Genomic DNA, 26,417 nt, shown 5'->3' with positions numbered 1-26,417 from the left:
TTTCTAGTCCCAAATTCCAATCTCTTCCACGTTCCTGTTGCAAACCAGTTTCAAAAACTTAAGAACCACATGGTCAGGTTTATCACAACAACATTATGATGAACTAGTACTTCTTGACATCAAAGCTCTGTACTAGTTATTTTTTCTTCCTGTACAAAATGCCTAACAAGAAGCAACTTAATAGGAGATTTATTTTGGTTTACACTTTGAGGGGAAGGTATATTCAAAACACTTCGGAGTAAATGAAAATGAAAACCAATACATTTAGGATCCCATGAAAGCTGTTCTACAGAAGGAAATACATAAGTGACTACATTAAAAAAAAAAAACCAACTGGGGCTGGAGAGATGGCTCAGCGGTTAAGAGCACTGACTGCTTTTCCAGAGGTCCTGAGTTCAAATCCCAGCAACTACATGGTGGCTCACAACCATCCGTAATGAGATTCGATGCCCTCTTCTGGTGTGTCTAAAGACAGCTACAGTGTACTCATAAATAAATAAATCTTTAAAAAAAAAAACAAATAAACCATAAAACCCAGTTGTCTACAGAAATGGTTCATGAGTAAAGAGATGGATAGATCTGTAAGTAAAGCACATGCTGCCAAGTCTGATAACTGAGTTTCATCTCCAAAACCCACATAAAGGTGGAAGAGGAAAAACAGCTCTACATACTGTCCTTGGGACTCTACACACATAACACAGCAACTGTGTTGTGCCTATCCAAGGACAAAATTTTTTAAAAAACAAAGCGATTTCTTTTTTTTTTTTAAAGATTTATTTATTTTATGAATGTGAGTACACAGTTGCTATGATCAGAAACACCAGAAGAGGGCATCAGATTCCATTACAGATGGTAGTGAGCCACCATGTGGTTGCTGGGAATTGAACTCAGGACCTCTGGAAGAGCAATCAGTGCTCTTAACCACTGAGCCATCTCTCCAGCCCCACAAAGCGATTTCAAATAAATAATTTAGTGTTCCAAGGTCCTTTAAAAAAAAAAAAAAAGACATCTGCTGGGTAGTGGTGGCGCACGCCTTTAAGCACTTGGGAGGCAGAGGCAGGTGGATTTCTGAGTTCGAGGCCAGCCTGGTCTACAGAGTGAGTTCCAGGACAGCCAGGGATACACAGAGAAACCCTGTCTCAAAAAAACAAAAACAAAAACAAAAAACAAAAACAAAAAAAACCTGAATAAAAGAAACCCAAATCAAGATCAGGGCAGTAATTGATGAAATTGAAATGAGGAAGAAAATATAAACCAATTAAACAAAGCAATGGTTCTTTATCCCAGCACTTGGGAGGCAGAGTCAGCCAGATTTGTGTGAGTTCGAGGCCAGTTTGGTTTACACAGTGAGTTCCAGGACAGCCAGGGCTATGAATAGAGACCCTATCCCAAGGACGACAATAAATAAATAAATAAATAAATAAATAAATAAATAAATAGATAGATAGATAGATAGATAGATAGATAGATAGATAAATAAATAAATAAAATTCCAAAAAGAGTAGCAAGATCAAAAGCTCATAGCCAAGCTAACTACCAAAAGAAAGAAATGACTCTAATTACAATTAAGAAGTAAAATGGAAGGCATTAACAATAGATTCCAATTAAATTTCTAAAAAAAAAAATCATCAAAACTTAAAAACTTAAATTCCAAACACTTAAATGGATGGCCCATGCAACCAAGATGAGTCAGACAAATTTGATCAACAGACTAGTAAAAAGCAGTATGATTGAAGAAGTAATTAAAAAGAGAAAAATCTCCCCTGGGACTGGAGAGATAGCTTATCCTTCAGGAACACTTGAATGCAGAACATAAATAAAGGTCTACATTACAGTGGTATTAAATATATTTATACCGGGAGACAATAACTACTATCCAAAACTCCAAAAATTTTTCACCATTTCAAATTGGAACTCAGTACCCATTAAGCAACAATTTGGTCCTCCCTTCACCTGGCTCCAGGAAGACACTTTTCTAGTTTCTGCCTCTGGGTTTGTAATTCAAGGTTTTCAAGTAGTCACTTGCATAATGCTCTCATAATTGTTCCTTACTCCAACTCATCAAACTTTCCCTGCTCGCTAAGATTTACAGTGTTGTATGAATATATCACATGCGTTTGCTCATTAATGAGCTCTGCTCAAATTTAGACTTTAGGAAAGGTGTTTTGAAGAACCATGCATTCCTATAGCCTTCTAATATACTTGACTTAAGTCCACCCAAAGATCAAATTCTAATATTTCACTACATTTTCAAAACAGTGAGTGGCTACTTTAAATGGTTCACATTTCTTTCTTTTCCAAGTTACCAGTTTCACTTGTATTTTTATTATTTTAGCCATGATATATACGACTGACTGATTTTCAATTATGTGATATATTTCCATGGGCAAGGCTGCTTTTAAAAAATTATGCTGATAATATAACAAATGTTGTCATTCTGACAATGAGTTTTACGTGTTCAATGATTTAAGTATGTTCACACTGTTACATAAGCAGTACTTCTCCCCTCCTCACAAAACAGGGTTTCTCTGTATAGTCCTGGCTATCCTGGAACTCATTTTGCAGACCATGCTGGCTTCAAATGCAATGATCTTCCTGCCTCTGCCCTCTGGGTGATGGAATTAAAGGTGTGATCTACCATAGTCAGCCTAAGTGGGACCATTTTTTATCTATTTTTAAAACTTCAGGGAACAAAAGTAAGTAACAACACAGACTCATGGTTATACCCAAAGAATTTTACAAAATGTATATAGGAAGTACATTTAACTCACTTAAATCAAATTCTCTCATTCTCCCTCTATCTCTCTGTCTCTGTCTCTCTCTGTCTCCTGGAATTAAAGGCATATGCTACCACATCTGGCACATTTTTTTCCCCTGTAAAACAATGTATTATCATCTGTGTGTGTGTTATGTGTGGGAAGGCATGCTTACAAAGGTTAGAAGAACTCTGTGAAGTCAGTCTCTCTGGCTACATTTACATGGGTTCTAGAGATGGCAATCAAGTTGTTAGGCTTGAATAGTAAATGCTGCCATCTCAACAGCACAAAATTGTTATTTTTATATAATTAATATACATTCAATCTCACTTTAAAAAACTGAACTTTGACAATAAGAAATCTTTTCTTGTTATTTACTCCATAGAAAATATCACAAAGAGAAGTACATGAATAAACAAAAACTCTAAATAGTTTAATGTTAGAACTAATTTATACAATGTGGTATCATTACAATTTCTTTCATTATTATCATAGATGCTTATACTAATATGGATGAACAATGATCATATGCTTCCTCTTTAAAAAGATAATGCTGGGGTGTGGAGACATGTTTGGAAGTTAAGCGTTTGTTCCTCTTTCAGAGGACCTGGGTTTGATTCCTAGCACCCATATGGTAGCTCATAACCATGTTTAACTGCAGTTCAGGAGATGCAATATCCTTTTCTGGCCTCTATGAGCATCAGGCATATAATTGGTGCACAAGCATACATGCAGGCAAAATGCCCATACACATAAAGCAATAAGACTAGCAATGTTTTTATTCAGGGTAGGCATGGTAGCATATGCCTTTAATTCCAGTACTCAGGAGCCAGAGAGCTGACCTACAAAGCAAGAGCTGTGACATAGCTCAGTGGGTACACAGTGTTTTCCTAACGAGTACATGACCCTAAGTTGAATCTCCTGCACTGCAAAATAATAACAATGATAATAAACAGAACCAAAAGTAGAATTCTAATAATCACAAACATCCCAATAACGAATAACTACCATAACTATTAACAGTACTATATATTAGTAATGGTTCTTTAAAAAAATTAAGCTAGGAAACCCAATTCTTCCTCCCACCCCCTTCTTCCTCTAGCTGGTCCCACTCGCTTTGGCCCATAGGTTTTTATTTGTTTATTGTATGTAAGTACACTGTAGCTATCTTCAGACACCCCGTAAAAGGCCATCAGATCCCATTACATATGGCTGTAAGCCACCATGTGGTTTGCTGGGAATTGAACTCAGGACCTCTGGAAGAGCAGTCAGTGCTCTTAACTGCTGAGTCATCTCACCAGCCCTGGAAACCCAATTCTTGAAGCTCTAATTTACCTACAACTAATTAAAAGATGGCAATCACAAAAGTTTGGGTAAGATCTGTTCTTTTGTGGACAGTGACTAAACTGATCAAGAACAGGACTTCAAATAGCTGCTTTGGAAATCACTAATCTGTAGATACAGATGACTACAGAGAAACATTCTGCTTTGATAAGGAATTTGAGTCTTAGACATAAGCTTAGCTAAATTAGTAATTTTGCACGCCTTTAATCACACTGCTCAGCCTTAATAATGTTTTTAAGATATAAGATTCTTTCTTTTTCTGTGGGGTGGGGATGGGGGAGGGCTCTTCAAGACAGTCTCAGCTGTCCTAGAACTCACTCTGTAGACCAGGCTGACTTGACTCTGCTTCCTGAGTACAGGGAATGGCATGTGCCACCACTGCTCAAGATACAAGTTTCTTAATTTCTAAATATACCCGTAAGGAAATAGAGACTCAGAAGAAATGAGGGCTGGCAAGATGGCTCAGTGGATAAAGGCACCAGTAAGCAAGCCTGATGACCTGAGATAGACTTCCAGGACCTATGTACATGGTAGAAACCCAACTTCTATGAAGTTGTCCTCAGACCTCCACGTGCATACCTATAACACTCATGTGCACGGAATACACATACACACAATGCAAAAAAAGAAAAAAAAAAAAGAAAAAGAAACACCACAAGGACAGTAAAAGCAATTCATATTTGATGCTAGGTTTTTCACTATATATACAAGCTATCAGCTCCAATCTCCTTTAGATGCTTTTAGGCTTCCACTTCTTCCTTATACTGTAATATGAATTTTACTTCAGTAAAACCAACTCAGCCGGGCGGTGGTGGCGCACGCCTTTAATCCCAGCACTTGGGAGGCAGAGGCAGGCGGATTTCTGAGTTCGAGGCCAGCCTGGTCTACAGAGTGAGTTCCAGGACAGCCTGGGCTACACAGAAAAACCTTGTCTCGAAAAACCAAAAAAAAAAAAAAAAAAAAAAAAAAAAAAAAAAAAAAAAATCAAAAAAAATCAGTAAAACCAACTCTGGGGCCTCATTCTTTAAAAACAACATATACATTTCTAGTTCTCAAGTTCTGGCATCTTTTTTAGAAGTTGTACTTGAATGCTCTTACTAGGTTAAATAAATTCTATTCTTTTGCACTCTCTACCCCACATTAGTGCAATGACTTCTATTTCTCTGTCACTTTCCATTTATAATGTGTCTTAGTCACTGTTCTACTGCTATGGAGAAACACCATGACCAAGACAACTTATAAAAGGATATATTTAATTGGGGGCTTGATTACAGGTTCAGAGGGTTACTCCATCATCATCATGGAGGGAGCACGATGGCAGGCAGGCAGACAAAATGCTGAGTGCTAGCATCTGATTTGAAAGTTGCAGGAGACGAGGTTGGAGTTGGGGTTGGGGTTGGGAATAGGGATTGGGGACTGGGCCTGGCATGGAGTTTTGTAACCTCAAAGTCTTACCTCCACTGACATACCTCCTCCAACAAGGCCACACCTCCTAACCCTTCCCACACAGTTCTACTAACTGGGACCAGGCATTCAAACACATAAGGACCATTCTCTTTCAAACCACCATATGATGTGTTTTCAAATTATCCACTTCTTAAAACCTTATGACATCATTGTGAAACAAATCAAACTCAGAGCTTTGTCTTTTAATTAAATTCCACCCTAACTTTATTACTAGGCTATTGCTATCTTTTTCTCCATAGAAATCCTGAGATAGTTATATCTGGATTATGGATGCAATATAATACCTATATAGTTTACCACCTTTGTCCTCTCCACAGATAATTATGATCAACCATATATATGGTCCCAGCATAGATTCCTTTAAAACTATTTTCTAAGTGCTTTAGTGGGGTATAATTGATAAGACAATGAGGTACCCCTATTTGAAATATACAATTTAAGATTGGTATGGTGGACCTATGAGACTATGAGCAGAGTTTTCATTAAAAAAAAAAAAAGGAGGAAGAGGAGGAAAAGAAATTATTTTATTTTCTGGAGCAAGGTCTCACTATGTAGCCCAGGCTAGCTTCAAACTCATAGAGATCTGACTGCTCCTGCTTCCTGAATGTTTAGATAAAGGCGCATGCCATCATGTCTGGCTCAAAACTGGTACTTTTTTACATTTCTTTCTTTTCATTACCTTCATGTAAACAGATCAAAGACAGTTTAGTCATGAGTGTAGAAATACCAGAAGGAAAACCTGGAAAAAGTTATAATGAATAACCAGGGTACTGTAACACACTGCAGAAGCCAAGCAGATTATATATTTCAAAAAGTGATTAATACAATCAAATGCTGATAGAGCAAAGATATAAAGCAAAGTTTGTTTTTGTTTTTAATGCAGCCGGTGGACAGTCACTAAAGAACTAATAAAAGCACAAAAAGAAGCACTAGTGTTAGAAACAAAACACTACAATGGCAAAGATAATACTCAGAGGACCCAGGGATGGATCAGTTGGTGAAGAGCAAGGATGAGGACTTAAGTCTGGATCCCAGAACCAAGATAAAAGGTGGATGGCATGCATCAGTAATCTCAGCTGCAGGGTGTGTGGTGGAAACAGGTGACTACCTGAAGTTCATTGGCCAGGTGGCCTAGATAAACTGGTGAGCTCTAGATCCAGTGAGAGAACCTGTCTCAAAAATTAGGACAAAGGGATGGCTCAGCAGTTAACAGCTCTTGCAGGAGATCCAGGTCCAATCACAGCACCCACATCGAAGCTCACAATTGTCCAGGACATCTAATAGCCACTTCTGATTTCCACGGGTACCACGCACACACACACAGTAAGACATCCTTGCTAGAAACAGACATGCAAGTGCCTATAATCCCAGCACTTGGGAGGCCGAAATAGGAGTGCTGCATATGTCAGCATGGACTAGAGTGAGACTGTCTACAAACAAACAACTAACTCACCCATCCATCCACCCACCAACCAACCAACCCAAACCAGAAGACGAATGGCAAGGAGCCACTGATAACTCAATTTAAATCAGAGATCAAAACTGGTAGTAAGAATGACCTAAGGCTTTCTGAGTTACATTTAAGCTACATTTCATAAACTTAAGAAATGAATCTTTTTATTGAAAACAGTAACAGTAATCACTAATAACAAGTGCCTAGCAATGTTTAAAGTATTTTTTCCACAATATAGGATTTCATTTCACATAACCATGAGGTAGACAGTATTTAGAATCTTAATTTTATCAGTAAAGAAAATGAAGTATACCAAGAAAAAAAAACTTTAAAAGCCTCGGGAGCACTTGTTGCTCTTTCAGAGGGCCCAAGTTCAGTTCTTAGCACTCACATGGCTCACACGACTATACTTCCAGTTTTAAGGGATTCGATACCCACTGGTGGCCTCTTGGGCAACAGGATTTACTCCAGAATAAGTAAATCTTCTGGCCAAGAGCATCTAAGGCACTAATGTTAAGTGAAGAAATTAATGTAGCATTCAAGCAAGAATATAATTCAAACTTAGTGTTTCTTTGAATTTTTATTTATTTATTCACTTCACATCCTGGTCATAGATTCCCAACCTCCTCTTCTCCCAGTCCCATCCTCACAAGTCCCTCCCCCCACTACCCTCTCCCCTAGGACATCAAGTTAGAGTAGAACTAAGTACATCCTCCTCTACTGTCCTCCACTGAGGCCTGACTAGTTGTCAGTCCAGTTAGTGGAAGGAGATCAATGGCAGCCAACAGGGTAAGAGATAGCCCCTGCTCCAATTGTTAGGAGACCTACATGAAGATTAAGCACACATATAACACCTGCAATCTCAACACTGGGGAAACTGAGGTAGAAGGACTGCCAGGAGTTCATGGCTACATATTGAGTTCCAAAATAGTCTATATATACTACACAATGAAACTCAATCTCAACAAACCAGCATTAATACCAACAACCTACCCATGAATAAGACTAAAGTTTTCAGCTCATGATGTAAAATGAAGTATTTTTAATATAAAGACAACAACAAACAACTTCTCCAAGACTTTCAGTTTAACCTAGATAACTTTTAATCAATCCTTATTTAGTGGGATAACTATCTGTTTCATAATGAATGTAGAGGCATTTAAAACAAAAACATCTCATAAAACATGAATTGTGTTCTATGTCAGGAAACCACAGGGAGAAATTATTTGATATATGTAATAGTTATAAGGGTATTAAAATTATTTTTAGGAGCTTAATTAAGAATCATTGAAATAATGAGGAAAACTCCTTTTACAAGTCTAGGAAGGGGCTAGTGATGGGTTGGTGGTTAAGAGCCCTCTTAATCCTTGCTGCTTGAGAACCTGAGTTTAATTCCTACCACCTATGGCAGGTGGCTCACAACCACTTGTAACTATATTCACATGTTCATATTCCCCTTCCCCCAATATAATTTTTTTTAAAAACTTTAAAAAAAAACCCTAGAAAGATGAACTAGAAGTTTCAGAGGATTATTGTACATAAAGACAATATACTTCATCGGTTTTTAATCAGTTGTCAATACTTTTAATTCTTTGAGAACTTCATATATTTTGATCATTTCACCCTAACTTCTTCCATATCCATCCTCACCCCCCTACCCACCCAACTTTCAGTTTTTTCTCCTCCTTTTTCCATGTCCAGTTTATGATGTCCAACTCATTTTTGGGAGTGAGACCTGCCCTGTAGGGTGGTCAAGCCACCAAGAGTCTTAACATTAAAGAAAACTACCTAACAGCTGTCAAATATCACAACTCCTCAGGTAGTGGTGGGGTTTTGCCTGGTTTAATCTTGTGCAGAACTTGGTCATGCTATCACAACCACTGAGTTTACATGAACAACTGTCCTGTTGTGTCCAGAAAGTACTATTTCCTTGAAGTCAGCCGTCATCTTTGGCTGGCTCTTACAATTTTTTTTGCACCCTCTTCGTAGAAGATCCCAAACTTTGAGAGGTAAAAATATATACCTCTCATTTATGGTTAAGTACTTCACATCTTTTAGTCCCTATACACTGATTGCTTGAGGGTCTCTGTTAACTGCCATAATACTGGAGGAGTGGAGGCAGTTGTTTTGAAGGACTCAAACTTTATCACAGTTTTGAGACAGGACCTCATGCAACAACCCAGGGTGGCCAAAACTGGCTTAGGTCCTCTTGCTTCCAAATCTAGAGTGCTGGCATTACAGGTTCATGCCTGTCACGCCCTCAATTACACAGTGCAATGATCTCACATGCTGGGACAGTACTCTTCTCCACTGAGCTACAGCCCCAGCAATACTGGTTTTTAATTAAGAATAGCTATTTAATCACCCCCCCCAACATATTACTGTGAAAAATTTCAAATATAGAGAAAAAAATTTAAAACACAGCTGATTATCTAAATTGCCATCCATGCCTAGCTAGATTCCAACACTCTGTAACCTTTTTTTTCCCCTTCATAAACCCATTTACCACACAGGTAAATCCTAATACAGGGTCAGGCCTCCCACATTTCTTTTTCGTTTTTATAAAAATTTTATTTATTTTATGAGTAAACTGTAGCTGTATGTCTTCAGACATACCAGAAAAGGGCATCAGATCATATTGCAGATGGTTGTGAGCCAACATGTGGTTGCTAGGATTTGAACTCAAAACCTCTGGAAGAGCAGTTGGTGCTCTTAACCGCTGAGCCATCTCTCCAGCCTACACTTCTTAGAAGGGGAAATCTAAGGATTTATAATAGATATGATGAGTACTTGTAACTTCTGACATACAATTTCAGTGTTCCTACAGTATAATGTGACTCATGTAGTTCTTTATGTATAGTGACTGAAAATAAGCTTACTGTCATGGCTTGTTACACTCAGTTGTGAGATATAGAAAGTAGGTAAGAACTAACTTTCAAAATACACTTGAATTTAAAACCTGAGTATGCCACTTACTAGCTGTGACATCTAAGGCATATCATTTAATTCTCTAGAAGAAAATTAATATCTAGACATCAGTTTTCTTACCTGCAAAATAAAATCTAAGTGTTAAAATGAGCTTTTAATTGAGATGATTCACAAAATGTTTAATGCAGCTGGTATACAGGAAGGATACAACAAATGCTAGCAATTACAACCCTTTTATTATTCCACACAACATACTACAATAGTCTGTAGTTGCTGCATGCTACATAGACCTACTTTAGACAATCACTGCACTCTGAAAATTATGTGAACACAGTATATTTCAGATCACATAATTATGGATTTTTACTAAATTTGTCTAATCCAAATAAAATGTGCTATCTTTGCTAATCACATGTCCAAGCGGCCTTTATATCTGTAGACAGCATATAGATGCCAGTTTTATTGTGTAGTATAAAAGCAAATATTCATAAAACCTCTATCAATTACATTTAGCTTTAAAGATGATTGGGTGGGGGTGTAAGGAAGGTCAAAGTTTCCTGTCTACCATTATCACTTTCCTGGAAACCATCTACTAGCTAGACTGGCTTTCTATCAAGTTTCAGGAATCCTGCTACCTTTACCTATGCACCAAATCCAGGGCTCCCATCTCTCCATGCACTGTTGCTAGGGATCTGAACCTAGGTTTGCATGCTTGCTATAGCAGGCACTTGACTGAGAAGCCAATATCCATCCCACAGACCAGGACTTTCTTTCAAGTAAGAGTTGCAGTTTTTCTTTCATAAATTGTTACTTAAGGGGCCTGGAGGGATGGCTCAGTGGTGTAGAGCACTGACTGCTCTGTCAGAGGTCCTGAGTTCAATTCCCAGCAACCACATGGTGTCTCACAATCATCTGTAATGTGATTTGATACACTCTTCTAGTATGTATCTGAAGACAGCTGCAGTATACTCATATAAATTAAAAGATAAATAAATCTTTAAAAAAATTGTTACTTAAATTATGACACCCAGGCTGGAGAGATGGCTCAGTGGTTAGGAGCACTGACTGCTCTTCCAGAGGTCCTGAGTTTAATTCCCAGCAACCACATGGTGGCATACAACCATCTGTAATGGAATCTGATGCCCTCGTCTGGCGTGTCTGAAGACGGCTACAATGTGTTCATATAAATAAACTAAAATCTTAAAAAAAAAAATTATGACACCCACAAAAGCAAGCTTCAAAAGCACTTCTCTGCAAATTTCCAAAGATTAGCCAAAGGAAGATGTGACTCTAATACTTAAAAGTACTATTATATGGCTTCAGCCTACCCTTCTGTAGTGCCCTCTGGCTGGCACCTCGATTTTTTTCTTTTTTTTTTTTGTGATCGTACTGGGGCCTCAACTTAGGCCCTTGAGTAAAATTTCTTGAGTAAAGGGTTTTTCTGTTTGTTTGTTTGTTTTGTTTTTTAAAAAGATTTATTTATTTATGAGTAACTGTTCTCAGACATACCAGAAGAGGGCATCAGATCCCATTACAGATTAGTAACCATGTGGTTGCTGGGAGTTGAACTTAGGACCTCTGGAAGAGTAGTTAGTGCTCTTAACTGCCGAGCCATCTTTCCAGCCCTTGAGTAAAGTCTTTAAAGGCATAGTTTTTGTAACATTATTTTGAATTATGTATGTATTTTATATATTCAAAACTAAAACTCTGGGGTAAAGAGTTGGCTTAGCAATGAAGAGTACTTACCATCCATGCAGAGGACCCAGTACCCAATATGAGAGCTTACCAACCAACTGCAACTTTAGTTCCAGGGATTCAAATACCCTCTTCCGGTCTCTGAGGACACCAGGTTCACATGTGACACACAGACACATATGCAGGCAAAACACCTATACACATAAAAATTTCTAAATCTTAAAAAGAATTCCTTAAAAAAATCACCTTTAATAAAAAATCTGTAGTACTGGTATTGCAATTTTAAAAAAATGATTTAAACACAAATCATTTTTTGACCAAAGAAGAATCAAAGATGAAAAAGTCTGTCCTGCATAATTTCAATTGGATGTATCACACTATGAACTCATGATTAATCAAATGCTAAGTGTCTGGGTGTGCTGGCCACACCTTTAATCCCAGCACTAGAGAGGCAGAAGTAGGAGGATTTCTGTGAGTTCCAGAGTAGCCAGGGCTACAGTGAGACCCTGTCTAAGTAAATAAATTTTTAGTTCTAGCCTTTCAAGAAACAGTAATACTCTGGTAGAAATGATTATGCCAAACTTTCAGATCTTTGTTTGTATATAGCATTTTTCACTAAAATAACCAAGACTCCCTGGTTAAACAGCCCTTTCCAAATGGCACAGTAAAAGCAGCTTAGGATACCCTATTCCAGAAAGTGCTTCAAGATACTGGACACCTGCCTAAGTGTCAAAAGACACTGCAGCTGTAAGGATTCGCATCTCCAAACTGGGGACAATGTGGCCCTCAAAAAGGATCCTACTTGGTTATAAAATGAATAGATTAAAACTCCCTGGTAGTACTATCACCCCAAATCTCACATTCATAATGGTTATCATAATCTCCCCAAAATGAAAAAAAAAAATCTGTTCAATAGGATAACAATATCCCCATCTCTTTAAAAATCAATAGTTAAACTGATCAAGCATTTAATCTGCATTTTTAGGAAGAACTTTAGAACTAAAGTTCTAATAAAGATTCATCATCATCGTCGTTGCCCCTAATAAAGAAAATTTTTTTCAGGAAACTTCAATAAAGTAACTGATTAAGAGCTAAAAATCACTAAGCAAGGTATAGTTAGAAACAAGTTACTTGCTTCTCATCAGAGTTACTACCTTAAGGCCACATATAATCAGACTCTCAAACCAAACCTTCACAAGAGACCTTGTAGTCACCACTTTAACCAAACGGTCACATTTAACATTATCAACTGTGGTGTCCTGACACTATAAACCTCCTAATATATACAATATGAGATACAGCGTATCACCCATTTAAATACTCTTTTTTTAAAGATTTACTTATTTATTTTATGCATATGAGTACACCATTGCTCTCTTCAGACACACCAGAAAAGGGCATCAGATCCCATTATAGACGGTTGTGAGCCACCATGTGGTTGCTGGGAATTGAACTCAAGACGTCTGGAAGAGCAGTCAGTGCTCTTAACCACTGAGCCATCTCTCCAGCCCCCATTTAAATATTCTTGCCAAATAAAGTTTCACTTAAACTAATCTTTGTTCCAGGGATGTCCAATCTTTTGACAAGATACTATCACTATCATGTACAAAGTTTTCAAAGAAATCATTCAATCCATGAAGTTAGGAGCACACATACACACAAACTAGTATTTTCAGTTTACAACTTTGTGTTGGGCTGAATTCATAGATACCCTTGTCTTTGGAAACAACCATGGACAAGCAGTTGGACAGGTCTAGAACCAAACTTTTACTTAACAAGAACATTAAATGAATTGACACGCAGAGGACAAGGTCAAAGTTCAAATGTAGCCATACACTAAGAACAATTGGCTTGGTTAGTTAAGTGCCCAGAAAACAGAGAAGTGGTCTGGGTACCACCCTTTTTAACAAAAGTGTACTCAATCACTACATGGAACACAAGAACCTTGAATGACTACAGCAGTGGAGACACTTTGGGACTAATGAGTAAATTTGAATATGCAAATTTTAATGGACATTGTTAGTTTGACTTGGTATTTTTAGGAAATATTTAAGAATCAAGTATGGAGCCTGTTGGTGGTGGCGATAGTGCATGTCTTTATTCCCAGTGCTTAGGAGGCAGGTGGGATCTTTGAGTTCAGAGCCAGCCTGTCTACAGAGTGAGTTCCAGGACACAGCCAGGGCTCCACAGAGAAACCCTGTTTTGAAAAACAAAGCAAAACAAAACCCAACAACAACAAAAAAATCAAACATAGTGGAAAAAAAAATCCAATTCCATCCAGCACTTAGGAAGAAGCAGACTGTCTCAACAACAGCAACAGTAGCAACGACAACAAAAAACTGGCAACAATATGGAGAAAAAAGGTTGATCACTAATCTGGTACTGATGTTCACTGTATTTTCCCTGACAACTTCTGTGAAACTGAAACTTTCAGGCCATAAAAGAAATTGTCTTACTATTGAGAAGTACAGGAGAAAAAGACACCTTCCCCAGGAACTGTCTCTGGGTTCAATTGTTAAATTACTACTTGGGGTAACCTAGGGCAAGTTACAATTAATATTACTAAGTTTCTGTCTATTCTATAAAATTCAAAAGTAACTGTACCATCAGGACATACATCATGTACCATAATGGACATTGCTAATTCGACTGAGAATTTGAGAATAAGTCTAGAGCTCTAACAAAGCAAAGCACCACTGCACAAAGTAAATAAAAACTGGTTTTTGTAATTAATAAATACAAATCATCATAAAATACAAATGTATTAAGTCCTTTTTACATTCCACGGGGAGAACTACAAAGACATAAATGAATATTATAAGTCAACTAGAAATCAAAGTAAATAGGGAGTAACAAAAAAAAAATCAAGGTCTATGTAGTATTTTTTAATACCAATTTAATAACAATTACCAAATAGGCAAAGGGAAATATCAAATCTTTATCCAGTCTCTGGTATCTATTATATTGTATAGTTGGTTTTTGGTATTAACTTATCTCTGCAAAAATGCTAATAAGCAGAAGTTGAGAATTTTTCCGAAAAAAAATACCTTCAACAGATTAATATGCGTATATGCTTAAAAAAGTAGTTTTGGTCTTAATTTTTGTAAGTTCCGTAAAAGTACATGAAAATCGCGGTTTACAGTAGATTTTGGTTAAGGTTTACCAAAAAATAAATAAATAAATCAAACATGAAATATTCTTTAATCAGTTATAAGTTAGTTGTCATTTCACTTGCAGGTAACCCCTTGCTTTTTGTTAGGCCGACAATAAAAAGACTAGATACAGAGTGATCCTCAGGTAGGTGGGAGGGGGAAGAAGTGTTTGCATTCTCTTCCTCATTTCTTTTTAAAAGTACCGTTCCATTACAGAGGAGTGGGGCAACCTGGGAGAGGAAGGAATAAACAGGTCTAGGGCTCGCGGGTAGACCAGGTGAGCGGGTAATAAGCACCCCGCCAGCATAGCATTTGTTGTTGGGTGGATTTTCTTGCAGATATGCGCCCCTGGAAGATCTGGGTGACTGCTTCAAGTCCGCTGGGACCAAGGCCAGCCCCCCCTACAAGGGTTAATTGCCAATGAGGGGGACCCTGTGGGTGCCTCCCGGCACGAATCAGGGTGACAAACCAGGTTTCCTTTCCCTCCCAGGTCCAGGTGGGTGACAAGTGGTGTCAGTCGCCGGGCTGGCCCGCCGTCTCCCCACTGGCCCTCCCCTCCCGTTACCTGCGGGCGGCTGTGCGGGGGCCCGGAGGCCTGCAACTGCTGCTCCTCTTCCCCGCCAGGCTGGGGCGGCGAGGTGGCGGTGGCGGTGGTGGCGGCGGCGGCAACCCGGGGGGAGGGGGCGGAGCGCGCGGCTGGCTCCTCTCCTCCCCCGGGAGGCTCAAGGGACCCTATCTCGGGCCGCCGCGCCTAGGCCGGTGTGCAGCCTGGGACTGGGCGCGCATGGCGGCGCCGCTCACCCGCGTGCCCGCGAGGTGCGAGAGTGAGAGGCGCGAGGAGGAGGAGAGCGCCCGGCGCCCGTGGGCCTGAGGGGAGGAGCGAGGGGCCCAGCCCGCTGCGCGCGGGCGGCCGTTGGGGGCGGTTTGCCGAGAGCGGGCGACGGCTCGCGCTGGCCCGGCGGGGCGGGGTGGGGAAGGGGAAAGGGACGGAGGGGAGAGGAGGGGAGGCTGGGAGGGAGCCGCCGCAGCGCGCGTGCGGGCCGGCACCGCCGTAGCCGCTCGTTTCACTCCAGCCTGTTTGGGGGGCACTTTGTTTGTGTCCCACAATGCTCCGCGCGGACGGCCGGGCTAGGGAGGGGCGGGGCCGGGCTGAAGGCGGTGCGCGGCTATTGCGCAAGCGTAGTGCGAGCTGTCCTTAGCCTGTGGTGCAAGCCAGACAGTGAAGCACAGCGGGCCTTGACCCGGTCTGTGCACTTGTCTGTGTGCTTCATATGCATGAGCGCCATGAGGCCTGTCCAGTTTGGCCTCCTGTAGCCATGGTCTGATCCTGCGCCGAAGGAAGCAAGCGTTAGGACGATTTGCTTACCTTGGAGCTAAAAACCGAAAGAAACTTATCTTTTCTGGTGTTTTGTGTAGCAGGGAAGCACTCCAACCTTTCTCTGTTGGGAAAGAGATTTGAGTGGTGTGGCCATTTTTCACACGTGGAAACTGAGGCCTATCAGGGCGTGGCCACGAGGGCTTTGTAGAACCTGGCGAGCTCCCCTGCTTTCTCCCGGATGGACAGTGATCCCTCGCAAGTGTTACTACAGAGCGTCTTGGCACGTCTAGCATCCTCATAGTACTTTGAGGTTGCCTTAGCGTTTTTCTAATTATCATGGCAGAAAGTGCAGTTCTGAGATGACCCGAAAAATATTAACTCCCCTGTCTTTCTCCTTTCCCCAACACAAACTGGCTTCTAAAATTTAAAGCAACTGTAAACTATTCCTTCTCTGTGAACCTCATTCTAGTACACAGTCTCTTCGCTGCCCTTGGGGAAGAGAATGTGCGGATCGCCCAAAATTGATTATTACTGTCTAGAGGGTTGTTGTCTGAGTTTCAGGTCGCGGCAAAATCAGCCTTTAGGATATTTAAACACCCTAAGCCGTGGCTTCCTCAGAACTCAGGAAATCAGACCTGGCAAATGGAGGAAGAGGGGGGTACTCCTGGAGGCAGGTGTTGGGCCCCAGAGGAGTGGAGGAGGGCAGGATGCCAGTCAAGACTGCTGCAATTTGGGTGTTAAGCATTTGAATATGCATGTTGTGCATCTATACCTCCAGCTTTTAAATCAAAAGAGTTTGTGCAAGGTAGATTGACCTCCCAACTGCAATAGAACTTGACCACCTCTGACTTAAACCACCTTCTACCAAGCACGAGAGCACCCTAAACAACGAAATCTTTCAAAATAAAGGCAACAAAGCCAAAGTCTATGCACCAACAAATTTTCAAGTATTAGAAGGTATTTAATCCTTGACAACCTAATCTATAGGTTTCTTAATATTATTCTATCATGTTTTTATTATTCTGTTTCAGCGACAAGCAAAATTAGAAAACAAATTGAGCCTGGCTTTACACTAAGATTTGAAGACGCTTACTAACTAGGGAGGTGCCTGAGCTAAAGGCCCTTGGTGGAATATGTACTGAAAACATATGTCATGGAAACAAATGTAGAAGAATCTAGTGGTAATAAAGAATAAAGTAGACAAATAAAGCCTGTTTCTTAGTCTATTTAATAGGACAGTCAATATAAAAGAGAATTTAATTGGACGTTTCTAATTGTGACTCAAGGGACAAAGGTGTGTGGTTAAATGTTCATAGGACAGGCAGAACTTGGAGTGTGCGCATGTGTATACACACACAGACACACACACACACAGAGGCAGACAGAGAGAGGCAGAGAGAGACCTTTCATTCTCTTGTCTTCTCTCCTTTTTTCTTTTGCTCTGTTTATTTTTCATTTTGTCTCTAAAAATGCTATCCTCCCAGCCCATCCCGACCATAGGTCTGAAGAATTTATTAAGCAACAGATGGCTGTTGGTCTCTTAAAGGCTTGGAGAGGGCGTGAGAGAAAATGCAAAGCTTAGCTATTGCTGGAACCCTCTTCTGTATCTTGGTTTTGGGCAGGATCAGTTTCTGTGGCCCTTAGCCTCCCACCTTTTTTTCTTCTCGAGCTAGCAGAGACTTGCCCTTGTGTTGCTAGAATAGGTAGACCTTACTTTGACACCGGGTTGAATAATTCTGCTGGGAGGATTTTGTGAAATCGGAATCCTGTACACAGGTGAAACAAACAAACTAGACAGTATGAGGAACTCTTAATTATTAACCCAGTGTAGATGATTCTGAGGAATTCAAATTCCAGAAAGGGATTTTTTTTTTAAATCCATGAGCTCTTTGGGAAACTCATTTTTGGCAAAAATGGTACTTTCTCATGGTAGACCCTTAACTGCTGAATGGAAGCTTATTTAGACCAAAACATATTTCAGAGAAAGAATGCTTTATACTCATCAGCAAGTTTTCTAGTCTGACTGGAGTTATTTCAACGAGAGCCCATTACAATTCAGACTTACTTCTTCATCTCCTTTCCTTACCATGAAGTATGCCAGTCTCTAATGTTCCACTTAGTTAGATAGGTCAATTTTGCCACTTTCCTACCCTACTGCAAACCAATCCAATTGAACTATCCTTGTTAAAAATGCTCATTCCCACTGCCACCATCCTAAAATATAACAAATGGTACCCAGTTATAATAATTCTTACCTGGTTCCCAAATAGACTCCCCCTTCTCTTCACTGTCCAAGTGGAAGCCAGACTTGTGATGCTTAGCAACCATGTCATTCAACGGCCAACAATTGCTATTGTTCTCAGGTAAAGTCCCAAGCTCTTACTGTGACTTTCGTAACACTACTGTCTGGGCCCTTCCTAGTCTCTTTCAAGAAAGTTTTTCTTTCAAGAAAGTTAAACAGTTGCAGAGTTATTTTTTCACCTATAAAACATGATGGTCTTTCTTGAATAACATTACTTCCTCTGAATAGAAATATTCAATTCTTTGGATATTTTTTTCTATATCTTCGTGTCTCTTCTTTTACATATTTGATAGTTTTATGATTTTATATTTTGATAGTTTTATTGTATTATAGTTTGAATAATATAAAATATATTTGAGATATAACTATATTGTACATAAAATGTGTAAATTGTCATGTAGTATTTGGGCACGTTGAAAAGCTGGCTCTGGAAATGGTATTGCCTCCCCATTCCCCACTTAAATGCAGGCATGTTTTTCTCATAGTGTCCTCCAAAGGCCCTTTGTCTGTGGATGGACTGCCATCCCAGCACACATACCTCTGTAAAACCAGGAGAAGAAAACAGCATAACAACCCAAGAGTGGAAACACCATGACTTTGAAAACAACTGTAAGGTAAACCATTTCTAACAGAGGTTACTATTGTCTACCCCATGACGTTAAGATGCCTGGAGTGGTACAGGAACCTGGAAGTTCAGCTGACTGCTTCAGCTTGCCCAGTCAGTTTCAGCCAGATGGTGTTAAAAGTTTAATTTGATGATGTTACTTTTCTGCTGCTATCTGTTGTTTTACTGGGAAGCTTCACCTGAAGGGACACTTCCTCAGTCAGGAGCTCTAGCTGGCTGACTTGATGGGGCTTTCCCAGTCAGTTTCTACTGGATGTTTTGAGTGCCCGATTGGATGGTGTTTTGGTTTCTATCTGCTACTTTATTCTATTTATTCTTGCTTTTGTGTGCCATAGACTTGCTAAGCTTGCTCATTCAAAACTGAAAACCCAGCTATTGTTTATCATCTTCCGACCATACCAGATAATAATAATAATATACATTCTCTATACTGTATATAGAGTATATATAATCTATGTGTATCAATTTTATTAAAACATAACTTACATACCACATAACCCACACATTTAAGGTGTACTATTCAGAGATAATTAATATTTCACAGAGCTGTACAACTATCACTATAGTCAGTTTTTAAACTTTCTCATCACCCAAAAGGAAATCCAGACCTATTAGCTGTTACTCTCTCCACCTCAACTCTATAGTCCTGAGCAATCCCTGACCTAGATGCTTTCTGTTTATCCACATTCACATATATTATTTTTCTGGTTTGTTGAGTTATGCTGTGCTTAGTTGGTACATGTTTAAGATCTCTATTTTATTTGCCTCTTTTCGGTGTAAGCAATGTATTGTGTTTTTTGCCACAATGTAAAATTTGACATTTAATATGTATAACAGGTTCCCTTCCCTCTTGTACCTTTGTGTGAATCAGTAGATGTTTTATCAGATTCAATTTTTATCTAGGGCAAGATTACTTCATAGGTGGCTGTGCACTTTTCCATTAGGCAATACACAAATGTACGCTTGTCTTTTTCTTTTTGTAATGTTAGTAGTCACTGATGAGTAATGCTTATATCAACTAATTTATTAGGAATTTTTAAATGGTGATATAATTCTACTAACCTTATTTTATTAGTTACAAAGGAAATTGCTCCTCTTTTGTTAGTTGATTATCTAATAGTCTAAGTAGGAAAGGAGGACAAAGACTTGATTTCTCCCCTATTACCAAATATCTCTAAGCTCTGACCACTTCTTTCTTGCAACTACTATTACACTTACTCAAAGTCCTTAGTCTGAACTCTAAAGGACTACCTAAGTCATCAGGACCTACTAATCTTTTAAGGACCTGCCTGATATAGTCCCTACCTAGCTTTCCAGACCCCTTTCAGGCCATTTATACTGGCCCATTTTCATCTCCATCATCAAACTCTTTCCTACCTCAGGGCATTTGTACATGAACCTTCTGAAGTGGAAACCTAAGGATTCTTCGTCAGTTGTGTTGGATGGTATTTTGCTAAGGCAAACACGTGAAGGAATGTTTCGTTGACACAGGCACAAGTGAAAGGATGTTCTGCTAAAGCAAGCACGTGAAAGGACACATGATGATGGATGAAGGATTCTTCGCTGACACCCATGTGTTGGTCCACCTACATTTTGTAGTTGAGCTCCATTTGTTGGGACTCCATAGAGTGAAATACACCAAGAAACTTATAGTGGTGTGCTGCAGTTTCTTGCTGTTTCAGCGGACTGGGACTGATTGGCAGAATGATGTCAGCTAAGACAGACATTCATGCTGAGATGAGATACATGCTGAGGCACAACCCATGGAGGACACTTGATGTTTGGAGGAAGTCTAAAAAGGACTCAATGGACAGTGATGGAGACTGAGCTAGCCTTGCTCATAGAGCTAGTTGTGCAATGCTTGTTGGTCTTAAGTCTTCACTGATCTTCCACTTCACTGTCAGAGACACAGCTAAGAACATCTCCTGGCATTCCTGCTGGTCCCTCCTGCTGCTGACTCCAGCCAAGGCTGAGGCCTGGCTGGCTCTGCTAGGTCATGCCACCTCTGCTGATTCATGTTTGCTATCCCAACTCTACCAAACTGGACTTCTGGTGTATCCGTGAAATGTTTGCAAATGGATCAAGCTGCCACTGCAGACTTGTGAACTGAACTGCTGATTTCCAGACAGCACAGATGAGAGTTGCTCCAAAGAACCATTTTTAAACAGGTCCACTTCCCCTGTATCCTTTCCCACTACCTCTTGTGAGTGGTGGGCTAAAAGGGAGGTTTTAAAGTGTTTAAGAACCTTCATTAAAATTGGGGTTTGAAAATTAAAGTTATAACCTTCTCCAACTATAAATCTTTCTCTGATTACCCCTTCCTTATCTCATTGTATGTGTAAGTAGGTGTATGCCTGTTGTGCATATGTGGTATGTAGGTAGGTGCATATGCAAGATGCTTTTCTATGCTCTGCTATTCATTATAAACACATGAAATAAGCCAGGCAGTGGTGGCGCATGCCTTTAATCCTAGCACTTGGGAGGCAGAGGCAGGCGGATTTCTGAGTTCAGGAGTTCGAGGCTAGCCTGGTCTACAGAGTGAGTTCCAGGACAGCCAGGGCTACACAGAGAAACCCTGTCTCTAAAAAAGCATAAATAAATAAATAAATAAATAAACAAACAAACACATGAAATAGATATAGTTATCTGTCTGACAAAATAAGGAAACTGAAGACAGGTTAAGAAATTTCCCCAAGATCATGTGATATTAAGTATCAAAATAAGATTTAAATATAAGTAATTTGTCTTCATAACCCAAGATGTCAGATATAATCCTAATTTACTGTAATCCACAGGAACACACCACACAAATGTATATGTGTGGACAAGTTCATACTTCCTGGCTTAGTCCATTTGGAACCTTATCTCCCAATCAATCAATTGGAATCAAGGCAACTGAGGTACCATCAAAATGTTCAGCTTCTATGCCAAACATGAGGGTGCAAAGTGCAGCTTCCAGAAGGAGGCTCATACCAAGCAGATAATTTCATAAAGAACACAGCACTTTACTTTTTCACTCTTTCCTGTCCTCCTCCTCCTTCTTTATTTTATTTTTTAAAATGGGAGATCACTTTACTGCCCAGGCGAGTATTAAACTATGGGCTAAAGTGATTTTTTTTAATGTCTATAAAGTGACAGAATATGCTTCCTTACCTGACTGTATGCATATTTTTGTCTATGTTTCTCATTTCAGAAATTTTCTTATCTAACAAAGTACAGTTTCTCTGTATAAAACAGAAATCCAGGCTGGAGAGATGGCTCAGGGGTTAAGAGCTCTGACTGCTCTTCCAGAGGTCCTGAGTTCAATTCCCAGCAAACACATGGTGACTCACAACCATCTGTCATGGAATCTGACACCCTCTTCTGGTGTGTCTGAAGACAGTTACAATATGCTTATATAAATAAAATAAATAAATTTAAAAACAAAACAAAACCCCTAGAAACCCTACATCCTCATTGTGAAACAATGAAGAGACAGGATCTGCTACTGTACTTAGTTAGCACTATGTCCTAAATCTCTGTTAATGAGATACTTGCATGCCATTTTTCAACCTAAGACAGACAAATTTAGAAACTATACAAATTACAGGTTTGGGTTTTTGTTTTGTTTTGCTTTTTGGTTCAAAGTTTCTGAAGACAGCTTAGGTTATACAAGAAATTAGCTTGGAGCAATGCTTGCTTCCAAAATCCTTAGGCAATGTAGTCCTAAAAGCAACAAAGGAGTTGTGCCTCTGTTTCCTCCAGACTGTACGTGACCATCTTCATCTTGTATCAGAGTAGCCGTGATCTCCCTTAGGTGGCCCTCAAGAGTTTGGACAAATTAGTGTTCCCCTTCAGAAGGAGAGGATGTTCGTAGAGCTTACTTAATGGAGCCCAGAGGGCTCATGAAATCTTCACGAAGTCCCTCCTCTGTCCAAGGTTATAGAGGAGGTAAAAGGTTGACTGGGGGTTGGAAACTCCTTGACTGTACAGTTTCTCATAAGTTGCAGAAGAGACTCTTCAGGGCCTGCTGGTATTGCTGCCTGTGTCACCCAGGCTTCCATGAGTAATACCAATATAATCCCTGTCCCCAATCTGGACTCAGATGGAAAGCTGCCTTTGGTCTGTTAGTGTCTGTTCTATGCAGGTGAATAGTTTCTCCGGGAAAATTATCATGATACCTTGCATGTGAACAGGAACAGACAGACTCACAGATGAATACAGGATGGGGTGACATCTTTCCTCTGTGCAATATAGAATGGTTTGCTTACAAACTGTAATTGCATTTCCATGATCCCTTTTGCAGGTGATGAGACATGCAACGGAGGCTTATCTGTCTGTCCAGAGAGAACTGGCTCATCTATAGGAACTTGATTTGGAAATAGATATACAGGAGGCATTCTCCTTATTAGCAGGAGATGTGGCTAAGAAGGAACAAGGGATGAAAGTGCTCAATTTCCATTTGTTTTTTTTTTTTTACAGACAGAGAGTGGCAAGTTTAAGAGTTTAAGGGAAATCAGACAAATCAGGGTCACTTGGTAACAATTGGGGGAGGGGATAAAAAGACAAATGCTGTGTTTATGAACCTCTGAAAGGCCCTGAAACCTGAACAGTCCACTGAAAAGATGAATCACTAAAAAGCACAGATGATCCCCACTGTGCCAGCTACTGAAGGAGAAGACCTTGTGTGTTGGTAACTACCCCGACTGCTCCCCTAATGAATTGCCGGTAGGTGAAGGGCATACAGTGTAACCAGAAGCCCTCACTCAGATGGGATTTACTGGTCCCTTGCTATTGTGAAGGCTTTAGATGTTGGAGCTAGGTACACACCTTAATCCACAGCAGCCACCCAAAGCAGCAGGTTTGGTGGAAACAGAGTGGTACATGTAGAAAGGATTACTTTGCTGTGTGTATCTCTCATCGGTGTAAAAGTATGCAGCATATACACAAATCCTCAGGTCCATCTTCCATCCATTAATGGAAGTTCACTTTAATATATAAACTATTAAGGCAAACATGCATGTTTTGGGGTGAGATGGGACACAGACCCATATCGGTAGCCAGTTATGGTTGACAAAGAAAACCAGGCAGCCCCTGGAGGTAAACTGGACTATAAAAAGGTAAATAGAGAATGTCTGTGGTCATACTACCTTGAGCATGCCCAGCTTCATCTAAATAAAGATGTGCTCCTCACCCACAACAGTGTATTCAGCACCACTCTTGATGGGACAAATGACACAAGTGGCTGGATAGGTGTTCTGATGCTATATTGGACCTTCCTGACTTGTTTTTAGCAACCCCTTAGCTACTAGGTCCCAAGACCAATTTGCACTTTCTTGGAAATGATGACACTTGTGTTTCCTAGATCATGTCCACCCACTGTTCATTATATAACACTAACTCTTAGGTGTATTGAAGCCTTGGAACAACATCCATGAGAACAGTGAAAACAAGTTGAGGAGTCTGAACAAAGGCACCCTGTGTGAATGTAACACAGCATTCTAAAAGCCATAAGGTTATTGGTGTCAGTGATGGAGTGGGCTGCCTCTTTGTATGTTGTTGTACAGGGAAGCCCCCGATAGCCACCCATACCACATACAAGCTATCGCCACTGCTCTTAGTTACACACTAGAACTAATGGAAAGTTTCTATTTCTGAAGATACCATATAATATGCTTGTCGGGCACAGAAAAATCAGACTAGGACTGTGCTGGAAGCTTCCTTCTATTGGCTAGCATTTACAGTGCCTGAAGGTACTATGCAGGGTGCTGAGAGAGAATTATTACTAAAGGTTCTGCTCAGCTATGGACCCAGTGTTAGCATTCTGTCTAAACTCTGCCCCACAGTTACCTAGCAACAACCAGGTAGGCCTGACTTACTATAAAAAGGGATGCTTGTTCCCTCCTCCCTCTCTTGCCTTCTTGTTCCCACTCTGTCCCCTCTCCTCTTCCCCCCTCCCCATTCCCTTCCCCCTTCTCTCCACGTGCTCATGGTTGGCCTCTACTTCTCTACTTCTCTACTCTCTCTTTCTCTGCCTCTACTACCCTCTTAACTCCCTTCCCCACGTCCTTAATAAACTCTATTCTATACTATATTGTCCTGTGGTTGGTCCTTCATGGGGAAGGGATGCCTTGGCATGGGCCCGCTGAGGCACACCCTTCCCCCATACCTCACCACACCTCCAATAGAACATATCCCCTCCTCTCTTTATCTCTTTATAAACACATCACCCAGCATGTTATACTATCACCATGACTGGCAATACGTGTCTATTGGTACAATATTGTTGTACTGTTGAGGGTGTAATCATCTATCTTTTAGTTGGACTTAAAGCCCCACTCCGCAGGAGAGAGTTCACGTTTCATATTACAATCACAGGCAAAAAATTATGTCTAGGAAAATGAAGGAGGAGTGGGAGGCTGCTATTATTGCTTTGTTAAACAGATGTGATATCCTATAAACTTTCTTTCTAAACATCTGTGTTTATACTTATAGATTACCGCTCATGACAGCTGCAGGTAATAGGAACTTCTTTCCAGAATTATTGTGGAAATTCATATTTTGTTGAACTTCTGAGATGATCCCTTATATAATCCCTGTATCATTACCTCTAAGGCTCAAGAAACTGGTGTCAAAAGAACCAGAAGAAAAGATGTAATATTATATACACGTTTCCTCTGGGTTTGAGATGATCAACTTGAATCACAGTAATGTGGAGAACTTTTGGGGCTGCTTCTAGAAACTTGACAGGAATTTGACATTGAGCCAGGACATGGAAGTAGTCCTCAGGCAGGAATTTGACTTTGGGCTAGGACTCTGAAGTAGACTAAAAATGAATACAGCTGAGGAATGTGAAGATGAATACAGCTGAGGAATGTGTTCTTTGTATCTTGATGGGCCGAGTCAAGACCCTGAATACAGTAATCAAGGACCTCCGGTCTACGCTTTGTTCCTTAACTACTTGGTTTCTGACTTAGGACTGACCAAATTCTTTGTATGTACTTAGAATGGTATAAAAGCAGACTGGAAAAAAATAAACCACCTTCAGCCTTAGAACTGCCTGGGGTCATGCTACAGTGTTGTCTAATTGTCTTTTTTTCTTTTGAATCCTTACTCCCTTCCTGGAGAACCCATTGACTGACTGAGCTGGCTTGGTCACAGTAATATGATGACAATAATCCACAGGAACTTCTCATGACATTAGGCCTATTGACATTCCCTCATGTGAAGAGGAAAATTACACCAGACCCCTTCCCTCTTGAAAAAGAAAGGTCATAAAACTCTTAGGCGCCCCTCCCCTCCAGAAGGCAGAGGCTAATTAACATTCCTCAGACTACAGGGGGTGGGGACTGACCTGCGGCTGGGGAGGAGGCCCAGAGCACATGGACAATGGACTGT

The 26,417-nt window shown here is 40.2% G+C and overlaps 1 protein-coding gene and 1 long non-coding RNA gene across 5 annotated transcripts in view; one reads left to right on the top strand and one right to left on the bottom strand.

Moving 5' to 3' along the window:
* The window catches only part of Zbtb44 (zinc finger and BTB domain containing 44), a 46,593-nt gene extending 31,015 nt beyond the window's left edge, over window positions 1–15,578 (bottom strand). For 3 of the 4 annotated variants that reach the window (XM_028776170.1, XM_028776173.1, XM_028776174.1), the window contains exon 1: window positions 15,361–15,578. The gene's annotated coding sequence lies outside the window, so the exon portion shown is untranslated. Of the gene's footprint in view, window positions 1–11,734; window positions 11,819–15,360 lie in introns of those variants that run through there. The other variant, XM_028776171.1, reaches the window with a different exon arrangement.
* Window positions 15,579–18,019: 2,441 nt separating this feature from the next.
* LOC114628220 lies at window positions 18,020–21,213 on the top strand. Its single transcript, XR_003712464.1, has 3 exons — window positions 18,020–18,476; window positions 18,901–19,029; window positions 20,423–21,213. It is a non-coding gene; the product is annotated as an uncharacterized LOC114628220 (long non-coding RNA).
* The last annotated feature ends 5,204 nt before the right edge of the window (window positions 21,214–26,417 follow it).

The sequence above is a fragment of the Grammomys surdaster genome, unplaced genomic scaffold (genome assembly GCF_004785775.1).
Source record: "Grammomys surdaster isolate TR1022 unplaced genomic scaffold, NIH_TR_1.0 266, whole genome shotgun sequence".
NCBI classification, from domain to species: domain Eukaryota; kingdom Metazoa; phylum Chordata; class Mammalia; order Rodentia; family Muridae; genus Grammomys; species Grammomys surdaster.
This window is presented reverse-complemented; position numbering and strand designations above follow the sequence as displayed.